Source organism: Prorops nasuta, unplaced genomic scaffold (assembly GCF_024137725.1).
Source record: "Prorops nasuta isolate Cenicafe-Biocafe unplaced genomic scaffold, Cenicafe_Pnas_1.2 PNAS00001, whole genome shotgun sequence".
In the NCBI taxonomy this organism is placed as follows: Eukaryota; Metazoa; Arthropoda; class Insecta; order Hymenoptera; family Bethylidae; genus Prorops; species Prorops nasuta.
Window position 1 is genome coordinate 8,221,223 of NW_027116798.1, and position 13,393 is coordinate 8,234,615.

Here is a 13,393-nt window from a genome sequence, read left to right on the forward strand (position 1 = left end):
AGTAGCGTTGTCATTCTGGCAGGTGCTAGAAAAAATTAATTTGGTTGAAAAATAATAAAATGGCGGACTTCGAAAGAAAAAGTTACAATTTTTTAGTGTAAATTGGGCTGTAAATTGAAAAGTAATGAATGAAAAACATTGATTCTAGTAAACGCCAGAATTACAGATGTGTAGAACAACCTGTAAAAATTTCAGCCCGATCGGTTCAACAGAAAATCTGTTATGCCTCGGGCCGACCGGAAAACGTGGTTTCGAGAAAAACGCGTTTAAAGTTTGGCTAACAGAACTTTCATCCTCACACTAATCCTCGATCCCCGGTGCGTGCAACAAGCTTTAGGTCTCTTCATACGTGTCAAACGCGGGTATATCTGGTTATATCCTTTCGTATATCAAAAGGTATACAAAACTTCAAGTAAATATAAAGGTAATGAGTCATAATAGTGAGGAATAACCGCTAGCAGCTGTCGTGCACCTTACAGCGTTCAATTATGCGGCGCTCTCGAATATATGTTATATCTTTGTTAATATTTTGAATATCGGTTTAAAATTTATACACCATATTCTCATGTTGGTATACTATCGAAATATGAAAAAAAAAATTTCGACCCAAACAACCAGACTACAACCTTAAGAATATATTGAATGAATTTTTAATTCTCAAAATTTAAATATTTTTGTTAAGGAATTCTTATGTATATTTAGATAGAATTTTTGGTAATATTAATATCTTATACAAGAAGATATATTAATATTACCAAAAATTCTATCTAAATATACATAAGAATTCATTAACAAAAATATTTAAATTTTGAGAATTAAAAATTTATTCAATATATTCTTAAGGTAGAGGTTAAAACTTCTACTTTGAACTTAAAAACTAATCATTTCGAAGTAATAGAAAAAGAAAGAGAGAAACAGATAGAGATTCTAGAAGATACAGGAATAAAAGGATATGTCATGATAAATCAATGTTTTTTAACAGCATTAACCCATGAAACGCATGTTATAAAAAATGCAAAAAAATATTTACATAATCTTATAATATTCAGAAATGTCAGAACGAAGAGGGGCGGGGATACCGAGGCAAAGAGGGAGAAATTATTTAAGATACGGCTATAATGAATTTTTATTGCAAATCTTTATTTTAACAAATATTAACACGAAAAATAAAGGTTGTAACAAGTCAAAAAATAAATTTCACTAGGATCCATATTCAGAGACCTTTAAACTAACTAAAGCTACATCATCGTGTGCAATGTTTGAAGAATGAAGAAATGACATGCAAAATAGTCACAAAATATCATTTTTCTATGCGAAATTCCGTTTTTAACTTCAATCCTACTGTGGCACGAGTTTTTACCAACCAAAATCGGCTAGACTCTTGTAAACCTCATTTTTATCTGATTCTACACCAAGTTAGATATAGTTAACAAACAAACAAAAATAATGCCTTTTTAACGAACACCCTGCTAAGTATTTATACCAGAATAGTTTTCATGCGATCCGCAAGTTACTGGAGTTAATTATGTACTGTAGAAAATAACGCTTAAATTTGAATACATTGCTGTTGAGAAAACTGTGATCTGCTCAGTACAAATTTATCTATTAGAACGATCCTATGGGTTACGAATATGATAGGTGAAAGATTTTTTGATTAAACTTCAACTAACAATGATTCAAATACAAAGCATAATATTATTGTGAAAACCCTAGTCGATCTTTTTATCCTGTTCCAAACGGTAAAAAATGTTGGCGCAATTAACGTTCTGAATGTTAGAGCTAGAAGCGTAAATAAATAGTAAAAATGATATTTTCAATTTTATTTATTTATCAAAATCATTTGTTTGTTAATAACTATTTATATTTTAAAAAATAATATTTATATAAAATATTGACTTTTATAAATTTCTTCTTTATAAAAATTAACATTAATTAATTGTTTTAGGTTACAAAGCTGAAGAAGAAAAAGGATCAAATGAAGCAGCTAAATACAAATCCCAGTATGCAAGTGGTGCTCTAAGTTAAATTATTGAACGATCCAGATTCTGAAAACTGTTTTATATAAAATTGAAACTTTAACTTAACAAAATTACTAAAGCAAAAATTTAAAATTTTGATATTGGAAACAAAAACATTCATCGCTGATTGGTGTAAGCATTTATGAAAAGCAATGTATTATGCACTTGGGGGTAACTAATCTGTATTGATATTTTTACTATTTCTTAATTTCAAAATCATAGAATTTTCGTTCCATTATTATTTCATAGTATTATAAGTTCATGAAATTAATTGTCTAGACACAAAAAATTAGTATAATAGGTTGTGCATATTATTGGTTGAACATAAATAAAGGTACTGATTTTTGGTGACTCACTGCCATTATCTCGTTCTTACTGCTCCGTACGGTTGTTTAAAGAAATTTAAAAATATTTGGTTACATTTTTTATGAATAAGAAAATAAATAAAAGAGCGACAGCGAGTTACTAACTTAACTCAGCTCCTTCTCTACAATAAATCAGTGTTATATATTCCCACTGCATCGCGATATTGGTGATGGAACCTGTTTATATGTAGTGTTTATAAATCTATAGGGTTACTCTAAAAAATCTAGAAATTGGAAAAGATTTTTCGTAGAAATGGTAATAAAATGTTTTGTTATCTCCTTCAGTTAAGCGCAGTAATCATTAATTGCAATTCATGCTTTTGCAGGTTTGTAATTGATATAAATTAGTGGAAGGCAGTGTGCATGTGTGATGCAAGATTGTGGAAGCAAAAACCCCTCCCGCTAACACCTAAATCTATATAATTCTATGATCAAGGGAGTCAGAGTGGGCGGTCTGATCGCCTGCAATCATTTATTATTGGTGGGAGAATTCAGTCCTTTGACAAATTAAAACATTTTTGATCGTGCCAAATATGAAATTAGCAAACTCCTCTTTTCAAGTTCGTTTTCGTAGGAACGATGTTAGATGTGAGGCGTCCAGATCTACCACTTTAACCCCTGAACTGATATAAATAGTATATGCTCCGGAGTCAAAGTGGGGGATTTGGGCGTTCACTGTCATGCAACAAACCAGAAAGCCAGTCCGGATCTAAAAGATTCCACATTATGACGTTCAAGCCTAAACTATTATATAGGCTAGGAGGTCAGAGTAGGGGACCTGTTTAAACTCAGACTGACTTCACTGCATCAAACACTCAGAGTTACCAGTAATGGCTCTTCTACGTCCAAAACACTATCATGAATCCTTTGTTTATAAATGTAATATGAGATTTTAGCTTAATCTAAATGGTGGTTTCAAAAGAGCAATTACTGGCAATTTTACACACTTGTTATTCTTAGAACAATAGGCTGATATTTGGAATTCAAAAATGACTGAATCGTAAAGACATTCAAACAATGCGAGAAATAAATTTTAAAACTGTATAAATAGAGCATGCTACGTTCGTAATATGATTTATCAATTGCACATGTTCTTACGATGATGAATCGAAACGTGAATTAAAGAACTGTTTTCTTAATGTTGTTAATTGTTAACTAATTTTATTTAGGAAATCTAAGAATAGTCGTATTGCAATTGCGTTTTGACTCATAATTATCGTTAGAATAAATAATATTCTTAACGCATAATTACAAACACTTCAAACCATAATTGAGCGTCTTCTTAGAATATTGGCTTAACTTAAAATCACGCTTTTTGAGAAAAGAATGAAACCTATACAATTTTTTATTAACGTAATATCAAAATAAATGAAAAATGGAAAACATCATAATTGTTACAAAAACCTTTCATTGTTTAAAAATCTGGTTAATTTTGCAAGCACCAAAATAATAACAAATGTAATAAAAAAAATTTGAAAACCTTTTCCCGAAACTTAGTAATTAAATGAGGTTTCAGCAGGAGTTACAACATATAAACATAATTGCAGATATTGTTGTATGATTCTTTCAAATAAACAACACAAATAAGCTATTGATAAAAATATATACATAAAATATAATATAGATTTTTGAGAAGAACAAGTAGTCTTTTTTCTATTAATGGGTAGTTTCATTTCAAACGAAGAAACGTAAATCTATTTAAAATTTATTTTAATGTTTAGATCCAAATTTTAAGAGATCAATCACATTTATAAACAATATTACTTATTAAGTATCTGTTTAGATAAATTAATCCTTCTTTTATAAAGCTGGGTCTTTTATATTTCGGTTAAATGAGGCAAATCACTAATGTCCTATTGAATTGCGTCATTTATTAAACAAAAAATGTTTTGAAATATGTATCTTTCGAAAGACTTAATGATTGATACATTACATGAAATAAAAAGTTTGGAATATTAATAAAAATTTTATCATAGTTATTGGGTTTATTGATAGATTGAGAAATGAGAGGGTCGTCAAAGATCTAAATTTGCACACTGCAGATAGAGAAATAGCGAAAAGATGTTAGCTATCGAGCAGTTAACATCAATTGATAAAAGAGTATGGGGTAATATGATCCTTGTAAGGAAAATCCATTACATCGAAAGTATTATTGATTTCAGCATAACAAAAATATTTATGTAGAAAGACTAAATATTACTTTATACTACTGCATTGTTGCCAACTTTAGGTTGTTAAAAATGCTTTGTAACAATTGATTTATAGTAATTCTTATAGAAAGGTTATTTATCTTATAAATAGGAGTAAGATTATACCATACTGAATAATTTAAATCATGAACTAATAACTATAGACACGGTAGAAAGAAATTATAATATTTTCAAGAAAAATGCATATTTTAGTGCAGATATTCTGATTTTTATCGAAAAACACATATTTTTAAAGTGTAATTGCTTTAACAGTGAACAGAGTGAAAACAATATATTTGATCTTATCTACTCCATAGGATTTGTTTTAAGCCACTTGTCATATGTAACATACATTATTCTCCACCATCGTTACTGCAGTTTGAATCTCGAACTGCTTCTTACGAATTAATCCATTAAGTGATTGTTTTGCTCCAAATGTTTTGCGCTTCTTTCATCGAGTCTTCAATATATAGGAAACTTGATTTTGAATTAACTTTAAAAGGAAACAACGGTTAAAACTTATTATATATATTATAACTCAACTAAACGATTTGAAAAGTATTTCCATATTTTTTTATCAAAATAAAAAGCATTAATGTAACAGCAACCGATGATGAAAAATTTAAAAATTGCTCGCAAATTTGTAAGAATTAAAATAACACATTTATATATTACATTATGTATTTTAAAACTTATATTTTTATATTCATTGAAATTTAAAACTATCCTATCAACAGATTTCATTAAACCCTGCAGAAATTATTTTTTCTTTAGGGATCATTTCACCCTACTCTTGCTTATTATTCGCAAAATACCGTCTTAATCTCGATGCTGTATTTTCACTCGCTAACATAATTCTGCATTCCCAAGTTATTTAAAACATAGAATTTGTACTTTGTAGAAACAGTTTTCGCCTGAACTGCGGTAAACGTACCAGATTAAAGATCTAATTAAAAAAATATATATATTGTAATTTATTTTGTAGAAACTGTTTCATTAAAAAAAAAGTATAATAGTTTAATATTTATTATTTCTTTTCTATTTCGGCCATTCAGGTAAAAACACATTTCTTTGTTAAGCAAAAAACTATTTCAAGGATAACCTGAAGATACAGGGAAATGAATGAAATACTAATTACAATTCGGTATCCCATAAAGGAGAGTGAAGCAATAACCCAAGAAAAAAAGCTAATTCAGAGATGAAAACTTTCATATAATATTTTGATATCATTTCTATCTATTCAGTTACATAATAATACGTATAAGCCATGATTCTGCGTAAATTCCTATATAGCTTGGTAAATACTGATAATATTAACAGGTTATAAGTAGTTTGTGACTTTGATAATACTATTGAGAAAACCTAATTATATTTTTCCTTATTGCCATTAATTTTCAAGTTAATAAATTCCGACTAGGTTTAAATTCATTATGTCAATAGCCTACACAAATTATGTAACTTGTTAAATACTAACAGTATTAAAAATAGTGCAGAATACGTTTTTATAGAAATGGCAATAAATAAAAAAAAGTTTTTTAATTTTTATTACAATTATTGATATTTATCGATTTGCATAATGTTATATTTAGGCTAAATAAGTTGTTATGTAAGTCGATAAATATCAACAAAGGGGTGTATCATCGAAGGTACATCAGAAATACAACATAAAAAGCTCATTTTTATCTCTATAAATACAAGAGATATTCATTTTTTTCACAGGACAATTTTGATTGCATATAAATAGGAGCTTCAAAAAAATTTCATATAAACCAATTAATATCTCTTATATTTACAGAAATAAATAAATTTTTACATTCCACCTCTGTGGTGCGTCTTCAGTGATACATCCTATACTATTGCTTGTAATATCTATACAATTACTTTCACACTATTTCATATATTTAACGAGCCACATAATAATTTATATAGGCTATTGTCCCAACGAATTCATATCTATATGAATTTTGATGTAAATTCGTAAAGTGTTAGCAGGAATATCAGAAAAAATTATTACAGTATTTTTACATTATTATATATATTGAATTTACACAAAACTACTAATAAATTAATATTATTGTCAATATTTGCCAAGCTGGCTGCATAATCTTTTATTCCGAGTTCTAACGCTAAAATATTGTTATACAACTCAGACAATAGTTACAAAAATATAAATTTTTAAACCAGTCTTATTCTCAAAGTTTGTCCTTCTGTCTTAGTGTTATGGTTTCAGTATCCTATTTAGGGCAATCTGTATCCAGGGTCTGTCAGATAAAAGGCCTGGGCGTCTGAAAGTGCCAAACTCGTAACAGCAAACATTAAGTACGTTAGTGGTTGAAGATAGAAAACGAGGAACGCGCTCAACCGATTCACAGTCTATATCTCTCTTTTTCTTTCACTGATATGATTTATCGTAGAAGGGGGGCGAGGAGGTCATAAAAGTGTGAAAATGAGAGTCATTTGATCGTCTTTCTGTTCTTATCTTCGATCAGTAATATATTTATTGTCTGTCATCGGAATGTGGGCACTTTCAGTCCCTGGATCATTTCGTCTGACGGAGCCTGTATAAATTGCATCATAGTACTTCGAGTTTTCCGTTACCAATAGAAAATACAGCGCTGCCAGATGTCTACAGTATACAATTCACGTAATCCAACATTTTCGAAGACCCAGCAGTAAGCCAACTGAGATGAAAATGACCTAAGAAAGTACGCAGCATTTTCAGGAACGATATAAACGGTGATTCTGGGCGAGAGGATAAGTTAGCTCGGCGAAATATACCGTGAAACTGGCACGCACCGAAGCCGATTTTCAAAGCGGAAGCTGCCATATTATGGAGGGGGAGGATACATGTAAAAGCTTAATAAATTGATGACTTTCAATTTTTTTGTTTATACAGAAAACTCGGTTCTAGATGTTCGAAATTAATATATATAATGGTTTATATCTTTATCTAAAACCCGCCCCCCGCTTTCTTTAATACAAATTAGAGCTGACTTTTTCATGTATCTTTATTCCGACGTAACGCCCGTTTCTCAAAACGGCGTAATTTACTCATATTTCAATCATTGTGTGAAATTCAAAAACAACATACAAATTTGTAATTTAAATCTATAGTTTCTATTTGACCTTCGATATTTGAAAACTCTTTAAATTTGAAAAAGCTTTACGCTTTTATATGATTAATGTTCATTCTGACCCTGTTTTTCTTCACTTTATTGCATAAAAATAGTGTTTTCTTTATGAATATGTAATAACACCTAAAACCACATAGCTGGTAATAATATTGTAAAGCACTATTGAAAATATCGTCAAGATCGTGTGAATAGCTTTTAAATGAGAGCTTACGCCAATTCAGAAAAGTACGTTTTGAGAAAAAGGAGTTTAAAGCTTTTCTCTCTCACCTAATTACAGGTCCTGAGCATTTGTAATTCTCGCGCAGCGCGACAGGTTTTAGGCTCTTACTTCTTATATATATTTAAATTTACTTCAGAACTTTGGAAATATATTCTTGAAGATATACTCTAGCCATTTTTGAAAACAAAGTATAATGGAATTTTTTAAGCTTTCACATGTATTAACCCCCTTAAGCACTATTAACAAGAGGCATGAAACTGATTAATATGAAAATTCCTCCAAGGATAGATGAGCATTCTATCATAATTTTTATTTGAGCAGCTTTACAAAAAAACCGGAAGACCTAACGACCACTCGCATGGACCCTTTGGTCAGTAATGGTCTTTGACTCTTCAGCAGATATCTTTCGAAATGATTTGAAATGAGTGAAATATTTCCCGCTAAAATTAAAGGGCTTTCCAGTTTAACCTGCATGCTTATCCCATTTCTTTCTTAATTCTCTCATCTTGCTAATTTTTTTTATTCAGATTTATTCTCATTCTATCTTCACCCCCTGTACAAATAGTAACTTCTGGTCTCGTTATCTAATGTATATTATAATTGAGCGAGAATGTGTCGACAGGGTTCCTATTTAGAAAATAAATGGTTCACTCCGTATAAATAGTTAATATGACGAATTATTATTACGATATCGAATTGGAACGTGAGTTACCCTGGGTCTCTTTTTGCTCTACTCCTCCATGTGAACTCATACATTTGAAGTTTTGTCAGCTCAGTCCTTTAGTACTGAAGCGGCCTTCTAGATTCAGCCGACCATGTTCCTCTCGTATTTGTTAATCGAAATAACTTAAATTTGTCGCCCTGATTATTAATCACCTCTTAGAAAATATTTAGATGTCCGATAATACCCGCATACACACACACAAATATAAAATTATAATTAAAATTTTCGGAATTGCAGTGTAAATGGCACAATTCATATTAGAGACAATAATAAAGATTTAATGAAACTCTGTATTATACTGAATATAATTTTCATCACTACTGAGTTCATTGTTTGTGTGTTTTTAGAAAATAGATAATTCGATTTTTTTGTCGTAATTGGATTCAATTATATGGAGAATCTAAAACAACTGGTATTCACGACATCCAATTGTATGTTATAAATTAAATTTCTAAAATATATAATTAAAATTTAATCATGCATTAATGAAAATTTCACATAAAATATTCCTGGGCTCATCAAAATCTTGTGGTGGTACCTTATATCTGCGGAAATTTACTGAGATCTTTTCCATTAGTTTCTTTAATTTGTCGGAGAACAGTTCATTTTCCCTTCGTCTGCCCAATTTTCTTAAGTTTTCCGTCCTCCCTATCGTGAAGATTTCACTTAACTGCCCCAGCATATTACTCCCCCCCCCTTTCTATCTTGTTTATTTACTATACGACTTTACTCTAACTCCGACTAGTTTATATATCGTTGTACCTAACGCTCACTAGTTTTTCTCAACATATTACCGCTACTCCATAATTGTCTATCCATTTCTAACTATACATCCCTAAACAATCACTTGCCAACCTATCATCTCCTACAAATATTTATGCTATGATTTATATATTGTCATAATATTTTTATATCTATAGATACCGTTTAGTCTATAGATTCTATTATCTTAATTGACCGAAATAAATCTTGAAGTGCCTCAGTGACATATTTCAAGATGGCCTTCGGGTGTTCAAGTTTAGAAATTAATTTTTGGATCGTTTAAATATTTTCATACTTTAATGGTTATTAACCCTTTCGCAATGGCGGTCCTCACCGCGGAGTGCCTTGCTTGAAACGGAGCACCGTGCTGAGTCTTGAACATTCGGAGCCAAGACTTTTGTCTCAAAAACGATTTTGTAACGTTATTAGCGCTTACAATTGTTTGCGAACTGAAAAAATGTAGATAATAGTATTTGTCTTGATTTTTTATTCCATTTCTGTCAAAGATGCGACGTTTTCTGCTGGGTGACTGGTCACCCGTACTAGCGAAAGGATTAAATTCTAGCCACAGAGCTATCGCTTGTGTACTAGCAAAATGTCAACGAAATACTTACAGATTTTATATTTAGCATACAATACAATCAATGTTTTAATGTGTCAACACACTGGATGCTCCCACCAAACCCAATTAATTAGAAGCCTACTTGATTACGAATTCCAATTAATGATGACTCCTAAACTAATGGAGATGATACAAATTTTAATAATATTGTTATCTTTAAATCTCCATTTTCTAGATTTTTCCAATTGGCAGAGTTTAACCTCAGACCTTGTAAAATTTTCGGCCTAATATTATTAACTTGAAACCATAGATAGGAAAGGGATTTTAAGGTAGAACATTATATAATTTTTTACGATTAGCTCTAATAAAAATAGAATAAGGAAACAAGAATGTTTTGTAAATGTTTAGCAAGCTGTCAGCTTGAATTTCCTATCTATGGTATTCGTGTTCATAGACTTAAACTATCATTACAAACGTTATTCCTTTGTCTCAACAGTTGGGTCTTCTATGTCTCGATAAAAACGCGATTAATTTACCATCGTTATACTTATTTATTTTATTGATTTAACGAATAACTGTATCAAACACTACATTTTTATTTATTTTATAATTCACATATATTAAATAGAAGGTTTTAAATATTAGCGTGAATATTTTCTTAATTTTTCGGATTTATTAATAAAGTGAAAAATATGCGGGACATTAATATATAACCCATGATTATAAGAAAAATGTTATTATTGCATACCTTTGAAATGATGTACTGAAACTGCATATAAAGCTTAAAGATATGTAGAATTATGGGTAACATCGAATTTAGGCAGTGTAATCTCTCTTTATGTGTATTGTAAATATAATTATAATAGTGACATAACAAATATGTAATGTGTATAGCTTGAAGTATATTTTAAGCTTATATAGGTTTAATTTTTCTGTAAGACTCCTCAAAAATTTATAATAATGCTAATAACAAACTCGATATTAATATACGAGTATAATTATAATGGCAGATCGAAAATGATGAGCCCAAAGTTAATAATCCACTTTGCTATTCAAAATGTTAAGCTTTGAAATGTTTTACTTTAATTTATTATCCCCTTATAATATAAAATTTTTTCAATTTTACACAGAAACTAGTAAATAAATTAATTCAAGGTCGAAAACATTATAATGTTGGAGGAACGGAAAGAGACATTTTGTTGATTCACATTTGAGAGAAAGAAGGACACAAAATTATAAGTAACTTAAAAACTGTGTCTCTCTGTATCACTCTTTCTGCTTCTCCTCATAAGCTATATTCATCTGGTATTCGAAATGATGATGAAATAAGAGTGAACAAGATACAGCGCAAATCTCTCTCTCTCTCTCTCTCTCTCTCTCTCTCCACTCTCTTCCATATATTTAGATTCATTAACGGCATTTTAACCCACCAAATTAATAATCGATCGTGCTTGTTGTTTGTTAATAGGGAAAGGGGGGGAGGGGAGATGATTCCTTTCACTTCCTTTTCATAATTTTTGTAATTAGCAAATAAATTCAACTCATAATGAGAAGCACCAAGAATAACAGAGGGGTAGTTACTTATTCGTCTCTTTATGTATATTACTAACTACAGATATGATTATACCACTTCCTGCGCCATTTTAATATTTGTAACCTTGATTAATTTTATCTAGCGGTTTCTCTATAATATAACTTTTTTATTAATACAAAAGTAAAATATGAGTGTAGAAGGTGTAGCAAAAGGACTACAGTAGGAATTTACGTTGTTTTTTTTTTTATAATTACTGTTTGCCGTTGCAATCTTTTTAGTATTTTATAGTCGTTTCACTACTTCTACCATGAAAAATAGAATAGCCTTTTGTGAAGTAGTTTTTCAAGTAATGTAAGTGTTACGGGTTATCATCATAAACTTTATAGATAAAATTCCTATGTACTTCGTAATACTTCTAAATAGTAAAGAATGTGTCTCTTCCACATATTCATCCATTATCAGCATGAGGAGAACTTAATGTAAGATGACCTATATTTTAATTTGTTAAACCGAATATGTCGAAAAATAATAAAACTAGTAACTAATAAAAGTTAGAAAGTTCAAAGCGAATATATAAATATATTATTATAAGGAAATAACATTTGTGTGTGATGAGTCATTATTTTTTTGACTTTGAAATTTCATTTTTTACCTATATACTTGTCGTTACTATAAGGAGTTTGTAATAAACAACACGAATGTATTTATCAATTATATTAAAGTATAGCATCTTTTTTTAGATATGTCCTTATGTAATTGCCAGACAAATATATTTTGCTTTTAAATTTTGCCGAGTGACACTGCTTATGAAAATAATATACTATCCAGTACATATTTTATAATACTATCCGATAATGAATCATTGTATATGGATGCGCAGTATTCGTTTAACAGTTTATTAACCAGCTACATAATAGCAAAACAGAAATTCCATAAAACTAAGCGATTGATTGACAAGCAACATATACAAGGTAAATCTCTAACGACGGCGTATAAGAGACCCACACAAAACAAGCTTCGCTTGTAAAAAAAGGCGGCAAGTACATTAATCGTCTAGCATGAATAATATAATAAAATAAAATATTCGAATTAAAAAAATGAGTGAAATCCAAATGTTAGGCAAGTATATATTTTTACTGTAGCAAAAGATAAAATTTCTAAAAAAAAATAGTAATACAATAAAGTTACTTGCCAGGCCCGTTGTATACAATGGCATTAAATAGCCACATTTTGAAATTATGAGAACCAACGCTTGTATTGTAAGATAGCCACTTAGGTATGAACTTTATGGGCCCGGCAAATAACTTTGTTGTATTACTATTATTTTTTAGAAATTTTAACTTTTGCTACAGTAAAAATATATACTTACCTAACCTTTGGATTTCACTCATTTTTTTAAATCGAATATTTTATTTTATTATATTATTCATGCTAGACGATTAATGTACAATGACCGGCAGAAATGGCGTCCCTTGATGCGTTTAGGAACCGCATTTTAGGATCCTTCACTGTATACTCTATTCTGCTAGGCGGAGATAGGGGAATGGAACGCGATAACTATAGTAGTTAGTTTATCTCGCTCTAAATGCGTGAGTGCGAGAGAGAGAGCTTTATACGGCATAGCAGGGCAAGCCAGGCGTCCCGAGGCTTATTTCTATCTGTGCCATTGCCTATGGCTATCTCTCTCGCTCGGTAAGAATCATTCGTCCGTCCTTGTTTAGGTCAGTTCTACGCCAATGGATACTCTCTAAAGAAGATTTTCTCAGGCGACACCATTGAAGACTGCGATTACAGCGGGGATTTTAAAATACTGTGCACCTGTCACTGTCAAACGTCAGTATGAAAGATTATTGTCGCTTACAGCGTTTGGTGCAATTAACATTAT

The 13,393-nt window shown here is 30.3% G+C and overlaps 1 protein-coding gene across 1 annotated transcript in view; it reads left to right on the top strand.

The window, feature by feature from the left end:
* The window catches only part of LOC136774330 (diacylglycerol kinase theta), a 2,104,019-nt gene extending 2,100,398 nt beyond the window's left edge, over window positions 1–3,621 (top strand). Inside the window, exon 19 of the mRNA XM_066728589.1 lies at window positions 1,946–3,621. The gene's annotated coding sequence lies outside the window, so the exon portion shown is untranslated. The remainder of the gene's footprint in view (window positions 1–1,945) is intronic.
* Window positions 3,622–13,393: the final 9,772 nt, after the last annotated feature.